Source organism: Oncorhynchus clarkii, chromosome 30, assembly GCF_045791955.1.
Source record: "Oncorhynchus clarkii lewisi isolate Uvic-CL-2024 chromosome 30, UVic_Ocla_1.0, whole genome shotgun sequence".
NCBI lineage: Eukaryota > Metazoa > Chordata > Actinopteri > Salmoniformes > Salmonidae > Oncorhynchus > Oncorhynchus clarkii.
Genome location: NC_092176.1, coordinates 3,110,471 through 3,130,065, shown reverse-complemented (window position 1 = coordinate 3,130,065; position 19,595 = coordinate 3,110,471).

The window sequence follows — 19,595 nt, the reverse complement described above, 5'->3', positions numbered from 1 at the left end:
TGGCTCAGCCGGGTTTTACTCATTCCCTCTGACTGAGACATAAGTGCTGGGTTATTGTGCTCCTCTCAGGGTTTCTTCAACGTCTCTCCCACTCAAATTTGGACAGTCACAAGAGGGATGATTACAGTATGTATCAGGTGGAGCTAACAAAAAGGTTGGGAGCTTTGTTCCCGTGTGTGTGTGTGTGTTGCTTGATACTGTGGTCCTTTCCTGTAAGCCTATAGCGTGATGACATCATGGAGAACCGTTTTGGAGTAGTTCCAGCTGGTGATTTCTCATCCTGACCACCGTGCTCTAATGGTGGAAATCTTGGATCGGTGATATGAGGTTAGAATGTGGCACGGCCATTCAGGGGCCCCCCTCTGTGAAGGAGTGGATAGGTGTTAGAGTGTGTGTGTGTGTGTGTGTGTGTGTGTGTGTGTGTGTGTGTGTGTGTGTGTGTGTGTGTGTGTGTGTGTGTGTGTGTGTGTGTGTGTGTGTGTGAGCGTGCGTGCGTGCGTGCGTGCATGCGAGTACTTGTTTGTGTGTGCGTGTGTATATTCAGGGCTGCTCTGGAGTTAACCAATGCCACATGTGACACTCACAGAGGGTCTGATCCCTTTTGCCCCTGCTAAGACCCACACACCTCTGGTTCTCATTGGCTTTGGTTACACTCCACGCTCGCGGGGGCAAAAACGAAATGGGAATAAAGAAGAAAAAAATAAAAAGAAAATAAACACAAAACAGAGGATAATATACAACAACTCAAGCCATGTGGTTTCCCCCTTCCAGTGAATATCTCAAGGCTCTGGTGTAGGGAGGAACAAAAAAAAAACAGCAACCTTGTCTCTCACTCTTTAACCCTGCGCGTGATATCTGACTGGATGTGGAGGGAGCGTGGTGGAGTGGGAACCCGAGAGTTTGAGGGGCTAAGCTGCCACCAGCAGAAATAATGAGTCCCAACGGAATGGTCCATCACCAGTCCATGGATAGCATGAGTGAAAACAGTCCATTACAATACTACGTGATTACATTTTCTTTTAAAGTGAAAGTGCAGAGATATTCAAATGCCGTAACGACAATGGCTACATCGTGTTGCATTCCAACTAATCGTAAAACCTCTGTATCTCAATCACATCCTTAACAGTAGGCAGCCAAGGGAGGTGTGTTCGCCCTGATGCATCATCGTGATCAGCCACTAATACGGACTCAAGTCCACTCTTTACAGTCAGCACCATACCAGCCACCAAAGCTGTGGCATAAATTGTGAGATCTGGCAGTATTGATAGGGCTTTGGTAACATATCTGGTGACGTGTGCATATCCATTTCTTTGACAAAGACTAATTGCGGCTGACTGTGGAAATAATAGACTTGTCTTTAAGAGCTGGGACATCATTTATTATGGCCAGGGAAGCTACCTAGGGACTGGGTCAGGTGGAAGTGATCCAACACACAGTGCTGCTATGTTATGCTCACCTGGGATGACGGGGTCCCATTGATCTGGGTCAGGTGTCGATACTAGGAGTCAAGAAGTTGAAATGACACAAACGGGGTTAGAGTGTCGACTGGAATGGTAATCGCTTCACAAAACTGACTTGTGACTCAGCGAAAGACGAGATTAATGATGGTGCTAAAGGCCCCGAGCTGTTGCAATCTTTCTGTGTGCCTGCACGTCTGTTGCTGTCCGTGTGTTCCCGTGTGTCTGTTTCTGTCTTTGTGTGTGCCTGTGTCCTGTTGTGTCTGTGTCCTTCGCGTCTGTTCCTGTCTGTGTCCTGTGTGTCCCGTGTGCCTGTGTCCTGTGTGTCTGTGTCATGTGGGTCTGTGTCCTGTTGTGTCTGTGTCCTGTGTGTCTCTAGTAGTAGCTATTGCTACTTTAAGCTTTTCAAGTATTAGTGTGCTTACTTTACGAACTGTAGTCGCAGTTAAAGATAGACTACTTTAAAGTTAAGATATTGTTCTGATATGATCTTACATGCAAGTCAGATATCTCATTTTGATTGTATCACTTATTGCTCTTTATTCTACTCTACCAACAGTAGATTATTCAAGGAAGGAAGGATTATTGTTCAAATTATCTTCACACTCCTGGCTTATAAAATTATCATAGGCAACAGACATTTACAGAAAAAAAAGTAGTGTGTGTGCATGTGTGTGTGCGTGTGGTTAAGGGGGAATTGTATGTTACGTTCTGAGGCCCTGCCTCCTTCCGCTCACGAACCCAAATTGTCGGCGTCTAAAATGCAAATCCAGGCAAATCTCTCCTTTTATTTGATGTACCATACGGTGTACTCACATTATCACGTTCTTGACATCCTCTCCAGGTGCTTAAATCAACATCTTACAGCCTATTAGTCAAAGCTTTGGGGGACAATAGCTCCAGCTGACAATCCCTGTATTTCCCTATGCAGAGTGAGAGAGAGAAAAATAGGGGGGCAAAATCAAATGGTACGCAGGTCATATTTTAGTTTGACAGCTGGATGATTTGCTTTTGAAAAATTCAAGCTTACATTTTGGTAAACGTTGAGAAAAAAGCAAGATGTTTCAAGAGTATAAGCATTAATATGCATCAAGAGGATTAAGTGTGTGGAGCCGAGACTAGAGGCAAGGCGAGGCGAGGCGATGGGAGGCGAGGCGAGGCAAGGCGAGGTGAGGCGAGGCGATGGGAGGCGAGGCGATGGGAGGCGAGGCGAGGCAAGGCGAGGAGAGGCGAGGCGAGGCGATGGTAGGCGAGGCGAGGAGAGGCGAGGCGAGGGTAGGCGAGGCGAGGAGAGGCGAGGCGAGGAGAGGCGAGGAGAGGCGAGGAGAGGCGAGGCGAGGAGATGCGAGGAGAGGCGAGGCGAGGAGAGGCGAGGCGAGGCAAGGCGAGGGGAGGCGAGGCGAGGAGAGGCGAGGCGATGGGAGGCGAGGCGAGGAGAGGCGAGGCAAGGCGAGGAAAGGCGAGGCGAGGAGAGGCGAGGCGATGCGAGGCGAGGCAAGGCGAGGAGAGGCGAGGCGAGGCGATGGGAGGCGAGGCGATGGGAGGCGAGGCGAGGAGAGGCGAGGAGAGGCGAGGCGAGGCAAGGCGAGGAGAGGCGAGGAGAGGCGAGGCGATGAGGCGAGGCGATGGGAGGCGAGGCGAGGCGAGGCGAGGAGAGGAGAGGAGAGGCGAGGCGATGGGAGGCGAGGCGAGGCAAGGCGAGGAGAGGCGAGGAGAGGCGAGGCGATGGGAGGCAAGGCGAGGAGAGGCGAGGAGAGGCGAGGCGATGGGAGGTGAGGCGAGGCGATGGGAGGCGAGGCGATGGGAGGCGAGGCGATGGGAGGCGAGGCGAGGCAAGGCGAGAAGAGGCGAGGAGAGGCGAGGAGAGGCGAGGCGATGGGAGGCGAGGCGAGGCAAGGCGAGGAGAGGCGAGGCGAGGAGAGGCGAGGCGAGGAGAGGCGAGGCGATGGGAGGCGAGGCGAGGCGAGGCGATGGGAGGCGAGGAGAGGCGAGGCGAGGCAAGGAGAGGCGAGGCGATGAGAGGCGAGGCGAGGAGAGGCGAGGAGAGGCGAGGCAAGGCGAGGAGAGGCGAGGCGAGGAGAGGAGAGGCGAGGCGAGGCAAGGCGAGGAGAGGCGAGGCGAGGAGAGGCGAGGCGATGGGAGGCGAGGCGAGGAAAGGCGAGGAGAGGCGAGGCGAGGAGAGGCGAGGAGAGGCGATGGTAGGCGAGGCAAGGCGAGGAGAGGCGAGGCGAGGCAAGGCGAGGAGAGGCGAGGCGAGGCAAGGAGAGGCGAGGCGATGGGAGGCGAGTCGAGGCAAGGCGAGGAGAGGCGAGGCGAGGAGAGGCGAGGCGATGGGAGGCGAGGCGAGGCAAGGCGAGGAGAGGCGAGGAGAGGCGAGGTGATGGGAGGCGATGGGAGGCGAGGCAAGGCGATGGGAGGCGAGGCGATGGGAGGCGAGGCGATGGGAGGCGAGGCAAGGCGAGGAGAGGCGAGGCGAGGAGAGGCGAGGCAAGGCAAGGAGAGGCGAGGCGAGGCAAGGCGAGGCGAGGCGAGGAGAGGCGAGGCGATGGGAGGCGAGGAGAGGCGAGGCGATGGGAGGCGAGGCGAGGCAAGGCGAGGAGAGGCGAGGCGAGGAGAGGCGAGGCAAGACGAGGAGAGGCGAGGCGAGGCAAGGCGAGAAGAGGCGAGGAGAGGCGAGGCGATGGGAGGCGAGGCGAGCCAAGGCGAGGAGAGGCGAGGCGAGGCGATGGGAGGCGAGGAGAGGCGATGGGAGGCGAGGAGAGGCGAGGCGACGCAAGGCGAGGCGATGGGAGGCGATGGGAGGCGATGGGAGGCGAGGCGCCAAGGCGAGGGAGAGGCGAGGCGAGGGGAGGCGAGGAGAGGCGAGGGGAGGCGAGGCGAGGCGAGGCGAGGCGAGGCGAGGCGATGGGAGGCGATGGGAGGCGATGGGAGGCGAGGCGAGGCGAGGCGATGGGAGGCGATGGGAGGCGAGGCAAGGCGAGGAGAGGCGAGGCGATGGGAGGCGAGGAGAGGCGATGGGAGGCAAAGCGAGGCGATCGGAGGCGAGGCGATGGGAGGCGAGGCAAGGCGAGGCAAGGCGAGGAGAGGCGAGGCGATGGGACGCGAGGAGAGGCGATGGGAGGCGAGGCGATGGGAGGCGAGGCAAGGCGAGGAGAGGCGAGGCGATGGGAGGCGAGGCGAGGCAAGGCGAGGAGAGGTGAGGCGAGGAGAGGCGAGGCGATGGGAGGCGAGGCGATGGGAGGCGAGGCGATGGGAGGCGAGGCGATGGGAGGAGAGGCGAGGCGATGGGAGGCGAGGCGATGGGAGGCGAGGCGATGGGAGGCGAGGCGATGGGAGGCGAGGCGATGGGAGGCGAGGCGAGGCGAGGAGACTCAAAACTCTAGACAGATCAACCAGACCAGACAGCTCTTCCACCCCCCCATTCCAATGTTTTTCCTGAAACAGTTGCGGATGTGGGCAAGCTGGAAGTACAGAGCTACAAAGGCGAGGCGAGGCAAGGCGAGGAGAGGCGAGGCGAGGCGATGGGAGGCGAGGCGATGGGAGGCGAGGCGAGGCAAGGCGAGGAGAGGCGAGGAGAGGCGAGGCGATGGGAGGCGAGGCGAGGCAAGGCGAGGAGAGGAGAGGAGAGGCGAGGCGATGGGAGGCGAGGCGAGGCAAGGCGAGGAGAGGCGAGGAGAGGCGAGGCGATGGGAGGCAAGGCGAGGAGAGGCGAGGAGAGGCGAGGCGATGGGAGGTGAGGCGAGGCGATGGGAGGCGAGGCGATGGGAGGCGAGGCGATGGGAGGCGAGGCGAGGCAAGGCGAGAAGAGGCGAGGAGAGGCGAGGAGAGGAGAGGCGAGGCGATGGGAGGCGAGGCGAGGCAAGGCGAGGAGAGGCGAGGAGAGGCGAGGTGATGGGAGGCGATGGGAGGCGAGGCAAGGCGATGGGAGGCGAGGCGATGGGAGGCGAGGCGAGGCGATGGGAGGCGAGGCAAGGCGAGGAGAGGCGAGGCGAGGAGAGGCGAGGCGAGGCAAGGCGAGGAGAGACGAGGCGAGGCAAGGCGAGGAGAGGCGAGGCGAGGCGAGGCGATGGGAGGCGAGGAGAGGCGATGGGAGGCGAGGAGAGGCGAGGCGACGCAAGGCGAGGAGAGGCGAGGCGATGGGAGGCGAGGAGAGGTGAGGCGAGGAGAGGCGAGGCGAGGCGAGGCGATGGGAGGCGATGGGAGGCGATGGGAGGCGAGGCGATGGGAGGCGAGGCGAGGCGAGGCGATGGGAGGCGATGGGAGGCGAGGCAAGGCGAGGAGAGGCGAGGCGATGGGAGGTGAGGAGAGGCGATGGGAGGCAAAGCGAGGCGATCGGAGGCGAGGCGATGGGAGGCGAGGCAAGGCGAGGAGAGGCGAGGCGATGGGACGCGAGGAGAGGCGATGGGAGGCGAGGCGATGGGAGGCGAGGCAAGGCGAGGAGAGGCGAGGCGATGGGAGGCGAGGCGAGGCAAGGCGAGGAGAGGTGAGGCGAGGCGAGGCGAGGCGAGGCGATGGGAGGCGAGGCGATGGGAGGCGAGGCGATGGGAGGCGAGGCGAGGCGATGGGAGGCGAGGCGATGGGAGGCGAGGCGAGGCGATGGGAGGCGAGGCGATGGGAGGCGAGGCGATGGGAGGCGAGGCGATGGGAGGCGAGGCGAGGCGAGGAGACTCAAAACTCTAGACAGATCAACCAGACCAGACAGCTCTTCCACCCCCCCATTCCAATGTTTTTCCTGAAACAGTTGCGGATGTGGGCAAGCTGGAAGTACAGAGCTACAAAATAAATGACGTTATTGTCAACCATTCGCCATCAACGGCCACTTGAGCAGTAAGACACTGATTGCTGGTGAGCCTAATCAAAACGCATTCATCCCGTTTGGCTGATAACTTGGTGTGAGTCGATCCTGATACCGCGGTCAGTTAAAGCAGGTCTCAACAAGTGGCAGAATGATTGGGGATGGAGACCCTCAGCGTGAAAGCTATCAGGTAGATTAACTAAAGCATCAAGCCAAGATTCACAAGGTTCAAAGGTTGCCTTTTTCATTGTGTTCAATGAATTGAATTCATTTCAATGGTACCTACTGTATGTAGCATGAATTTTGGATACGGGAGTTTATTCAAATTGGATTCGTTTTTTCAAATTCTTTGTGGGTCTGTGTAATTTGAGAGAAATCTGTGTCTCTAATATGGTCATACATTCGGCTGGAGGTTAGGAAGTTTAGCTCAGTTTCCACCTCATTTTGTGGGCGGTGTCACATAGCCTGTCTTCTCTTGAGAGCCAGGTCTGCCTACGGCGGCCTTTCTCGATAGCAAGGCTATGCTTACTGAATCTGTACAAAGTCAAAGCTTTCCTTCATTTTGGGACAGTCACAGTGGTCAGGTATTTTGCCACTGTGCACTCTCTGTCGAGGGCCAAATAGTTGTTTGGTTAATTCTTTCCAATGTGTCAAGTAATTCACTTTTTGTTTTCTCTTGATTTGGTTGGGTCTAATTGTGTTGCTGTCCTGGGGCTCTGTGGGGTCTGTTTGTGTTTGTGAACAGAGGCCCAGGACCAGCTTGCTTAGGGGACTCTTCTCCAGGTTCATCTCTCTGTAGGTGATAGCTTTGTTAAGGAAGGTTTGGGAATCGCTTCCTTTTAGGTGGCTGTAGAATTTAACGGCTCTTTTCTGGATTTTGATAATTAGCAGGTATCGGCCTAATTTTGCTCTGCATGCATTATTTGTTTTTTTTTTACGTTGTACACAGAGGGTATTTTAGCAGAGTTCTGCATGGGGAGTCTCAATTTGGTTTTTGTCCCATTTTGTGAAGTCTTGGTTGGTGAGCGGACCCCAGACCTCACAACCATAAAGGGCAATGGGTTCTATAACTGATTAAAATATTTTTGGCCACATCATAATTGGTATGTCGAATTTGATGTTCCTTTTGATGGCAAAGACGACCCTTCTTTCTTTGTCTCTCAGATCGTTCACAGCTTTGTGGAAAGTATCTGTGGCGCTGATGTTTGGGCCAAGGTATGGATAGTTTTTTGTGTGCTCTAGGGCAACAGTGTCTAGAAGAAAAAATCATTTGTATTTGTGCTCCAGGCAACTGGATCTCTGTCTCTCTCTCTCTCTCTCTCTCTCTCTCTCTCTCTGCATGCTGGGAGTGATTGGTGCATGCTGGGAATTGTTTGAGTGAAGGAGTGCGTGTGTTGTGGAGAGTTAGATATTCACAACTTTCTTTCGGTTTGCTATTTCTTGGTTTTCTTCTGTGCATGATTAAGGTTATTATTTTTACTTTTTTTGTTGTGGTAGAATTAAGTTTTTTGTTTTTCGTATCGAAATTACCCTGATTTTGGCGGGGATGGCAGCCCGAATGGGGATGCCGTCCCTGTCACTTCGGCACGGCTTTAGGTGTGTTACTGAAGCTACTGTCACGGTGGAGGAGTTTCTGGTCGCCGTAGGAGAGAAGGTAGGCTATGAGAATATTGCTTATGCATCCCGGATGAATAAAGCTCTTAAAGAAGAATGTCTGGTTGATCGGATGGTTGAGCATGGTGTAATTCTCAAGTTACGCCGCTTTTTTCTCCTCAAGGGTAACTCAAATGTACCACCTCCTGAGCTGTTGGAGCGCGAGTTATTGCGCTTTGGGAAGTTCGCCAGTTCAATTAAGGTTGTTCCGTTGGGTTGCAAACACCCGGCTGAAACAGGTAATGTCATTTCGGCGACTGGACTCACCGGAGCAGACTTTAGAGTTATCTCAAGTATGACAATAGATTGTATATGGCTTATGCTAGTACGGGTAGTCAACGGTGTTTTGAGTGTGGGGATGTTGGTCATAAGCGACATGCTTCTCCTCTCTCTCTCTCTCTCTCTCTCTCTCTCTCTCTCTACAGGAGACACATAGTGATGAGGAAAATGAGGTTGACTGGGGTATGTGGTGGGAGGGGCAGCATGTACTCAGTCATGGTACTAATTTCAGTGCTGGGGTGGCCATCTTGTTTTCCTCAGGCTTAGGGGTGACTGTGGTATCTACAACAGAGATTGTCAAGGGTCGGGTTTTATTGGTCAAGGTGGATGTTATGGGGTTTCTGTTTGTTTTTTTGAATGTTTATGCTCCGAATGAGGGTACAGAGCGTATTGCTATATTTGATCAAATAAAGGAAACCTTAAGACAGTGTGACCAAGAGGGGTGTATGGTTTTAGGGGGTGACTGGAACTGTACAGTGGATTTTACTGTTGATCGCACCGCTGAAGAACCTCACCTGCGGTCAGCCACTTGCCTGTCTGGCCTATTAACTGAGTTTGAGCTTTCTGATGTGTGGAGAGTAAGGAATGCAAAAGTTAGGCAGTACACATGGCTAAAAATGAATGAAGGTCGTGTCAGTGCAGCAAGGTTAGACAGGTTGTATGTATCTGATCACTACTGTAGTAGGGTTGGAAAGTGTGCCATTACTCCTGTGGGTTTCTCTGATCATCATATTGTTACTGTTGATATTCACTTGTCCTGTCCACGACGGTCATCGCCTTACTGGTATTTTAATGTTAAATTGTTACATGATGTCATGTTTTGTGACAGGTTTTTGTTGTTTTGGGAAAAATGGAGGGGTATAAAAGGGAATTTTGAGTCCTTGAGACAATGGTGGGAGGTTGGGAAGGCCCAAATACGAGTTTTTTGTCAACAGTATACTGCTCTGTCTCAAATTGAGGTTAAAGAGACTATCAAGGCCCTTGAACAGGACATCAAATCTACTGAATTGAAGCTGCTCACTCAGAACGACCCTGGACTAGTCATGAACTTACAGGACAAGAGACATGAACTGAGGTCGTTTCTGCATGAAAGAGTGAAGGGTGCCTTGATTAGGTCTCGTTTCGCTTCCCTCAAGGATATAGATGCTCCTAGCGCTTTTTTTTTCAACCTAGGACAGTCGAAATTTCAACGCAAACAGATGGTCTGCCTTCGTCTCCCTGATGGGAAGGTGACCACGAATGATATTGAAATGCGTCAACATGCCGTGGATTTTTACTCATCCCTTTATAAGGCGGAGGATTGTGACTCTTTATGTACTGAACAGTTGTTACACGGTCTTCCTCAATTGGGACCTGAGCAGAGAGTCGCATTGGACGCTGATATTACACTGCAAGAGCTGTCCACAGCAGTTATGCAGCTCTCAACAGGCCGAGCCCCTGGCATCGATGGTTTACCATCTGAGTTTTACAAGCACTTTTGGGGGTCTATTGGGGAGGATTTTTATGAAGTGGTGTGTGAATCTTTTCATGAGGGTTCTCTTCCTGTATCCTGTCAACGTGCGGTGCTTTCACTGTTGCCAAAAAAGGGGGATTTGGCTCTCATAAAAAATTGGAGACCTGTTGCCTTGCTGTGCGCAGAATACAAAATTGTTTCTAAATGTCTCTCAAACAGGTTGAAAGACTATCTGGGATTGTTGATCCACAAGGACCAGTCCTACTGTGTACCTGATCGCTCTATTGTTGACAACTTGTTTCTGATAAGAGATGTTTTAGACATTTGTAAACTGTCTGCTGTAAATGTGGGTTTACTTTCGTTGGATCAGGAGAAGGCTTTTGATCGTGTGGACCACCAGTACTTGTTTAAAACAATGAAAGCCTTTGGGTTTGGGGATGTTTTTCTGTCTTGGGTGAATTTACTGTATGCTGGAGCCTCGTGTATGGTGAAGGTTGGTGGTGGTTTGAGTTGCCCCATCCCTGTCGAAAGGGGCATCAGGCAGGGATGCCCAATTTCAGGGCAGTTATATAGTCTGGCGATTGAACCAATGCTTTGTTTTTTAAGAGCGAAGCTTACTGGTTTCTCTGTGCCAGGTGTAATGAAGGGTCCCACGATAGCACTGTCTGCGTATGCAGATGACGTGATCGTTTTTATTACAGGGGGTGAGGATGTTAAGGTTCTCTCAAACACTCTCTCTCTCTCTCTAAAGAGTATTTAAAACTCAACTCTCTCTCTCTCTCTCTCTCTCTCTCTCTCTCTCTCTCTCTCTCTCTCTCTCTCTCTCTCTCTCTCTCTCTCTCTCTCTCTCTCTCTCTCTCTCTCTCTCTCTCTCTCTCTCTCTCTCTCTCTCTCTCTCTCTCTCTCTCTCTCTCTCTCTCTCTCTCTCTCTCTCTCTCTCTCTCTCTCTCTCTCTCTCTCTCTCTCTCTCTCTCTCTCTCTCTCTCTCTCTCTCTCTCTCTCTCTCTGATTGTTTTCTTCCTGAATGTGGTCAGACTGAGCTGGACTGACAGGCGGCTCCAGACTTCCTCACACTCCTGATGATCACGCTGACCTTGACCCCAGGTGACCTATACTGTCCACCCAGCAGCCTCAAAGATAATGGCCCCTTAAGGGCCAAGAGGTGACTCCTGTAAAATACCCTGCTGTGTGTGTGTGTGTGTGTGTGTGTGTGTGTTTAGTTGTGCTATCCTTGTTGGGAAATTTTGCCGGTCTCCACAAGAAAAAATGCTATTTTAGGCTTAGGTGTTAGAGTTACAATTGGGCTAGGGTTACAATTAGGGTTAGGTTTAGGAGTCAGGGGTTTGGGGTTGAAGTTAGGTTAAGGGTTAGGGTTAGTTAAAATAGTATTTTGCATGTGTGCGTACGTGTGTGTGTGGGGGAGGTTTATAATGGTATGTTTGTGTGTTGATGTGTCTGTTTGTGTACTGGTGTGTGTGAGCCGACACACTCCATCTGTAGGCGTTATTCTCTGGTTCGTTCTGTCTCAGTTTGCCAACAGGCCTCTCTTCCCGGACAGCCACACTTTAATTCTCTAATCCACTGCGACATGAGGTGATAAAAACAGGGAAGGAAGCAGCTCCTTAATCGCTCACTAATGGTTATGACAAATACCTGTCTTTGACACCCGGCAGGGAGGGCAGGGGAGGGGAGCCTGGCTCCGACAAACACACACACTCATAATTACCCAGGTCATTAGCTAAAGCAGAGGACACGCCAACCGGGCTGCTCCCTTCCCTTTGTCTCCTGTCTACTGAGGTTCTGCCTCTAGCCTTCACAACACATTGACTTTTCTCTGCCTTGTCTCTGTCTGTGCTGCCTGGGCTCTGCTCTGCTACTGGGGGCCACACAAATCACTATTCTCGGTGTGTCATTCAGCAAGGGTAGAGAGGAGAGAGGCTTATTTAGAGAGGGCCGTTTGGCGGCCAGTCACTCTCTAGCCCTGGTAATTGTGATTTATATCCCAGCCTTTCAGAGCCCAGGTCCTTGCGCAGCATCGACAACTGACATATATTGTGTGTGCACAGAGTGACCCGTCCCGGCCACGGCGGCAGGCTGGCTCCACCTCTTTCATCTACAGCATGCCATCGTCAGAGGGCTCGCCAAGGTGCATGGTGAAGTGAGTCGTCTGAGGAGAAAAAAAATTCATCGGAGGCCAATTTGAACTTGAGCTGGAGGCATATTCCTCCGTAGAGAAACCAGGACAGCTGATGACCCCCCCGTTCCCTGTTCTCTGCTGTGAACTTGTCTTGTTTGTTTCGTCCTTGCTGTAGGAGGCTGGGATCCTCAGAGGGGGACACTTTTAGCTGTTCTGGTACTCTGTCTACCTTGTGTGTTATGATCTCTCAGACAGAGGCTAATGGCTGGGAAGTTGAGGACAGGAGGGCACATGAGGACAAATACAAACTTTGTTGTAAAGTATGGCTAACAGGTAAGCTATGGTAGGTAAAGTAAAGTCCAGTAAGGTCAACTACTGTAGGTACTTAAAGTGTGGTAGGGTAAGATAAACTACTGCAGGTAAGGTCATGTTAGGTAAGGTACAGTAATCTACTGTAGGTAAAATAAAGTACGGTAAAGTAAGCATTTGTTGGTTCTCTAGTTAAGGTTAGGTACGGTATGCTGCTCTAGGTAAGGTTAGGTACAGTAAGCTACTGTAGGTAAGGTAACTTAAGGTAAGCATAAGGCAATGTAAGATAAGGTAGGCTAACAAGGTATGGTAATGTAGGGCAAGCTGGGTTTAGTAGAGCTGTGTGGTCATAGTATCTTGGGCTAGATCACATTTTCTCCTTGCCTCTTACTGCACATTCATATAGAGAATATAGAAACTGAGGTATTCTTAAACCTAACTAGTATTACCCAACATGTGTCTGAAATAAACACCTTTCGGATTACATAGAATGCATCAACTCTCCATAAGAATGACAGTATCACTGACAGCCATAAGGACAACTGACACAGGTGGCAGGTGAGGGTAACACTGATTGATGGCCTCTGTTCCTTTTCAACTTCCTGTCTGCCTCACCACGACAACATTTGGAGGAACTCACTCCAAACTAAAGCACCCCTGCATGCATCAACAGCTTTAAAGGGGGAATAAAGGGACAAATAAAAGTGTGAAAATGTAGACTGACACGCATACCTCTTTGTAGATCTGATTGAATAGAAAATCAAAACAAGCCCCCGCCAAGACGGCGGCATAGCTCAGACAGACAGTAGTTTTGTAGATCACACGGAGGCGACTCAACAAGAGGAAAGCCAAACTCAGTTAAGTCCAAGGTCAGTGTATAGCTCTCTCTACATAAATCTGAGATCCCCCCACCCACCCCCCCCCAAAAAATATCTATCAAGTTAAGAAGTTGGCTGCGCCCTTGTTCTGACCCCTACAGACTCGGTGGAAAGATGGCTTCCTGTTAAAAGTTTTTCAGAGGGTACGGATGATTAACAAGGATATTTTCATTGGCCGCTTTCTCCTCGTCTTCCGTACTTAGAGGTGATAAGATCGGAATTATTTATTGTGCCTTCTCTCCGGGTCATTTGCTGTGTTAATTTCATGAGCTTGATGTTTCCTTTGTCTCTAGGTTGAGTGTTATTCTTCAGGAACCCCGGGGCAGGGGGAAGAAAGGGGATTTGTGTACTTAGCATACGCTTTCTTCAAATTAGTCACCCGTGCATAATTATTTATGTGGAGTTCTGGGCTGCAGTGGAACGACTAATTTCACTTGCACTCTGTGGAAATTAAATTACATTATTTTACCATCAAATCAGCTTCTGTTCGCTACACCTTCCTTGTTTGTTTGCGATAATGCATCGTTATATGTGACAGATCAGTTCTCCTATACACACCTTAGGGCGATGAACGGCTTTTCTTTAGTGCAGTCTTACACACAAAGGGATTTTTTTTGCTGAATTCATCATCTCTGTTTTTATTAAGAAATACACGTTTAACTGTATTTTTTTGGGGGGGGGGGACAGTCCGGAATTGCTAGTGTGCTGTCGACAAAGTATAGTGACCATTATAAATATCAATTGACAAAAATAAAGAAAACAGCTGTCTAAATTCCCCGTGTCTGTATGTTGGCCTCCTCCACATCCTCCACAGCCAAGTTCATTAAGTCATTGAACCCAATGGATTGAAGACCATCGACATGCTCTTATAACCATCAATCAAGTGGTGAGGGTCAGGACACCAGGACAGACCCATCAGCAGCAGCAGCAGCACTATCCCAGAACCAGCCAGTCACAGCACAGCGCCCGGAGGTGCCCCTCTTCATCAACACCCATAACAGCCCAGAGAGGACATAGATACGATGTGGGACCAGAATATAGTGTTAGTAACATTACAAGGAGATTTTTTTACCTAGATAAAGCTGTCTGTGTGAAAGAGAGATTCCCTATCAAGACTGCCATGGATTATTCATGTGTAATTACTGGAAGCTTTCAAACAGTTTTAAATCACCACTCCTCCCTTCTCCCCAACCCTCCCTCCCACCCTCCCTCCAAAAACACACTCACCATTAGTGCCTATAACAACTGCAACAGCAATTGTCATAGGGAGGTTTTAAGTGCAGGGCACGGTCGATATTGATAAATGTTGAAAATGCAGTAGGAAAGACAGAGAAAGTGAGGGAGAAAGAGACAGAGTGAGAGAAGGGCTCATAAATCTAAGCAGGGCACATAGAGGACAGCAGCTGTGGAGGCCTCAAACTCATCCCATCACCTCTGTTTCCCCCTTTCTTTCATTTCGGCTCACACTGGAAACATCCAGATCATCGCAGTACTTTTCAGGGACCCACTGGAGAAAGGCTCCATTTACACAAACTTCCGGCTGCCAGTGTCAGGGAGAGAAAGAGAAGGAGACAGTGAGAGAGAGAGAGAGAGAGAGAGAGAGAGAGAGAGAGAGAGAGAGAGAGAGAGAGAGAGAGAGAGAGAGAGAGAGAGAGAGAGAGAGAGAAAACACATATATTATAATAAGGAGAATAGAAAGAAAGGGGTAAATGTGAGAAAGAAAGAGAGAGAAATAAAGAAAGAGAGAAATATAGGAAAAAGCCTGTCCCATCAAGGTCACCCCCAGGTGAACACAGGGTCGTGTGGAGGTCATGTAGGCTCCAAGGCGAGTCAATAACGCCCCAGTCAGTCCCAGTCCAGCACAGACATGTGGGGGTCGCCCCTCTAACACATCAATTCACCAGGCATGGAGCCCGGTAATAAAAGATAGGGAGAGATTTAGCAAGTGAGAGAGAGACACAGAGGGAGAGAGAGAGAGAAGCGGGGGGAATGTACGGGGTGATTGTGAAACAGCTCGTCTTTCAACTACTAACTCCTTTTCATGTAAACGTCTCTGCCTGACACTTCTTACACGACCCATCCTCTCTCTCTCACACTCTCTCTCTCCCTCTCTCTCTCTCTCTCTTACTCCACTCCACTCACTGTCAACAGAAGAATAAAGAAGAGGGGGGAGGGATAGATGGAGAGAAAACAGGGAGAAATCAGACAGGTCGGGGTTGGCGAAAGGTCAGATGTGACAGGCTCGGAGGTTAAACTGCCGAGTTAAAATACTGTTCATTACCCTCCACAGCCCATTCCTAAATTCCCCTCTATTGTGTCACAGTCAGCGCCCAGCATCAATATTCCTCACCCTCAGATTTATTAGACATTGTTGAGCAGTAGAAAGGGGACCTCTCTGTACAATAGCAGCACTGATCTCATGGCTGGGACAATACGGCTGCCAAGGCAATTACAGACTTCCTTTTGAGTTATAAAGAGGCATATGTAGGATTTAGTGTACGAATATAGGCGTATACTGAATCTGACTGTGGATAGATAGACCAATTAATATCTGCATGTTGCAAATTAGAGCTATATACAGTATGTACAGTTACCACCCCAATAACAATGGGCAAAATGAAGCAAGAAAGATCCTCATGAAAACGTTTTGTTTATTCATTATTGTTCCTTACTGTAGGAACCTCAAGGCGCGTAATGAATAGACACACAGAGAGAACAAAGCAATGGAATCTACATAACATGAGTTAGAGTCATCTCCTGAAATGCACTGTTCATTATTCTCTATGGAGACCCGTGCTGTGACATCTGAGGCTAGCCAGGCCTGAACCGGACAAATTAAAAACACTAGTAATTAACGCTAGGCAAAACATGTTGTAAGTTTATTGCTTGATTTATTCCGGTTCCCGTTTATAAAGGGTATAGTGGGCTGGCGTCTTTGCGCCCCGCATACTTAAAATTCAGAATGAGTTTAAATGATTTATTAAATGAATCAACAAATAAATCACTGCACTCCTAATTTCCCTAACGATATTAGAAATGACTAACTGTACAAATTGTGCAAAATAGAAGCCACCATTAACCTGGTCCACCTTTCATTTGAGGAGTTCAAAATGTTCATCTGTTTTCATTTGTGCAAAAACAAAAACATGATTAAAAGATTTGACACTTGACATGGATTCCACAAATAAAACCCCTCGGCTTCCCTTGCTTAATAAAAGAGGGTCAGGAACCCAATGTTGCTGATAATATGTCAAACGTGCCGGGTGGAGCAGTCACTTCAAGTTACTTCCCAAAGTGGCCCTCTCGTTCCCTCTTAGTACAGTGATATGAATCATCCCAACAAATGGTTTCATTTGACAAATGTATATAATTTCCATCTTTTGGCCATGGCTCCCATTGGTGGGGAGGATGGGGGCAGGAGAATATAAATACAGGGACTTAAAAAATGACCATAATTTACCCAGATACTCCTCCGTTAACTGCCTCTGTGAGTGAACGTCTAGCACCTACTAAAATGTTGCAGGTACAGTATGTGCGCATATAGGTCATATATAATTCAAAACTAATCCCCACAGAGGGGTCCTATGGGAATCGTAAATTGTCTGTGTGTGATCCCTAATGTGGCACGACATACTGTAGGTGTGGTGCTATGCTATGCTATGCTATTGTGTGTGTGTGTGCGTGTGTGTCTGTTTGTGTACATGTGTGTGTACGTGTGTTTGTCTCAGGGTGTTTTGCCATGAAAAGATGGCAACAAACAGTACATAAAGCATGTTTGCATGCTGTCTCTGACTCAGCATGTGTTCCCGGTGAAAACGTCCCTGGCTCCCGGTAATGTGGAAACTCTCAACTCCCAGCATGGGCGTCTGTTTGCCGGCATTGTGTGTCAGAGATGAATGGACATGTCAGTTTATGTAAACCTTTTGATACGGAGAGTGATGTAACATTAATCTTTTCCCTAAAGGACGTTTGTGCCCGAAAAAAAATGGAGAAAACCGAACTCCCTTTGAGATTTTGTTGACAGGCGGAGAAGTTTTCATAAAGGTTCAGCCATCGCTCTTGTGGCTGGGCCTCTGAAAAGGCATTGATGGATGGGACGCAGACAACACAGTTAATCAACTTCAGCAGCATCGAAATATTAATGTCAGGTAATTGAGTGCAACAATAGAGAGCGTTATCATTTAAGGAAGCTCATTTACTCCACCCGACACCTCGACGTTGGAACACGCTCGGAGTAGCCTGCTTACACAGAACATGAACTCCGGCACATGAAGTGGAACTTGACACCGTTTTAACCACTGTGCAGAAAGGAAAACAAACAGATGATCATATCCAATCCACAGTTCAAAAGCAACTTAATAATTGTTCTCAAAAATATGACTTTTTTTTTTACATAGAGTAAGGCATTGTTGACAGAATTAAATGAATTCACCAATAGTAGTCCAATAGATATTGCTATCGGGTTGTAATTCACAGCTAGTACATTGTTTGCTGCATCAGGGGATGAACTGCTTCAGTTTCACCCAAAACGAAGCAATTGTTTTAATACGGTCATACCATGGAAGATTTAGCTTTTTGATTTAGAATTTTAGCACCCCTTTAGGTATCACAAAAATATATATTTAAAATGATTTGATAAAATATTGACTTTGGCCCATTCATAAATGGCAAAAAAAGTCATATCACCTCGACTAACCGGTGCCCCCGCACATTGACTCTGTGCCGGTACCTCCCTGTATATAGTCTCGCTATTGTTATTTTACTGCTGCTCTTTAATCACTTGTTGCTTATATTTCTTATTCTAATCCGTTAAACTGCGTTGTTGGTTAGGGGCTCGTAAGTAAGCATTTCACGGTAAAGTCTACACTTGTTGTATTCGGCGCATGTGACAAATAACATGTGATTTAGATTTGACTTGATTTGAAGAGTCTTTCCGATATCTAGGAGTTCTAAGAAAGCTCAGGAAATATGTGTTTTTTTTTATCCCTTATTTTTGTTGGCCCAAAACTACCTCCATTCTTGGATTCATTTGTATGGGTTACCTTCAGACAAGTCCCGTGACACTTGTGAGGGTCGTAGAGAAACATGGAGGACACCATCGTGAGAGTCTCCCCTTTCTTTATTTGGTCTTCACACTGCCAGATGGCAGATAGTGGGCTTGGTCATTCCCTGGATGTTATCACAGAGAACTTAGCGATGACGCTTGGTGCCTCCTTTTCCGAGTCCCTTGATAATAACAACCTTTATTGACGTTTTTTCACAGTTCACATTCATAGATAATCTACAGTAATTCAAATCAACTTTCACGTCAATACATCTGAGCTACATAACATTGCATTATAATTACATAAGATGATTCACATATGTATTAGTGTCCATGGAAGCTGAGTCCATCTTATTTCTGCTTTTAAGTTCCGTTTTGAGTTGTAAATAAAATAAATGGTGTAAAAAAAAATGATGTATGACCCCCGTTTCCACAATAGAGTCATATTAGTTTGTAGCCCAAACGTTTCGGACGCTACAGACATTTTCACGAGAAGGCCAATTTTTGAATCAGCACAAAATTGATTAAGCAATAAAAGCCCCATGTGTGGTCTTCTTAAATGAAACTTGTTTTTGACAGTATGTGGAGCACAATACCACGGAGGAGTTTAGAAGGGAGGAACTCTCTCAAACGTTTATTCCATAGGCTGTTGCAAGAACACATTTTTCACTGGCTGTCCACTGGTTGCAATAACAATGATTGATAGGCAGCTTACATTTCTTAAATTCAACCATTGTTCGGTTGAAATCCATCAAATGCATTTGGTGGCAATATAGCGGTCTCTGACTTGTGGTCAGGCAAACTTAAACGTGGGCCTTTTTTCCCAATGCAGATTTGAATGTCACTGAGAAAACAGTAAAAAGGTGTCAAATAATTTGTGAGCAAACATCCTTTCTGAATATAAACAGAATCTTAGAAGTAATTATCTGTAATCTCATTACAACATTTTAGCTGGTACACTTCCATATTTATGTTGTTGTAATTCGTTACATATAACGGATTACATGCAATCCGTTACTCTCCGACACTGTGTAGGTCTACTTATTTAGCAAGCTAGCTATATGACTTGATAGCTGCTGCAAGTAATTTAGCTAGCTAGAACCTAAAATGACACAAAGCCTTGTACTGTTGCTAGGATGTCATGGCATGTTATGGCCTAGAAGTGGGTGGGTCATTTAGTTTCCTACCAAGAAATGGGACTCACTAATTCGATTAAGCTAGTTCCTCATTTACTCCACTCGAACGACTGTTCACATATCTAGTTGTCAATCAAAATGTATTTGGCGCCGATCAAAAGAGCAGGCAGGTAAATCCCATTCATTTGTTGAAACGTGGGGTTATTATGGGACTGGAAACAGGCTGCAGCAGGCCGAACAGAGTGCTATTGCTTATCGTATTCACAGTGCAATTTTGACTGTCAACTACACAATGAAAAATGGATTTTATCTACCGGTACCTGTGCTACATTTTTAGCTCATCTCGGTAAGACCAACATTGTTGTTGTTGTTCTTGTTGTTGTGCATAGGCAATTAATGGAGAAATAGTCTACCTGTTGGTTGTTTGATCAATAAAAAGTTCCCGTAGGTAAGA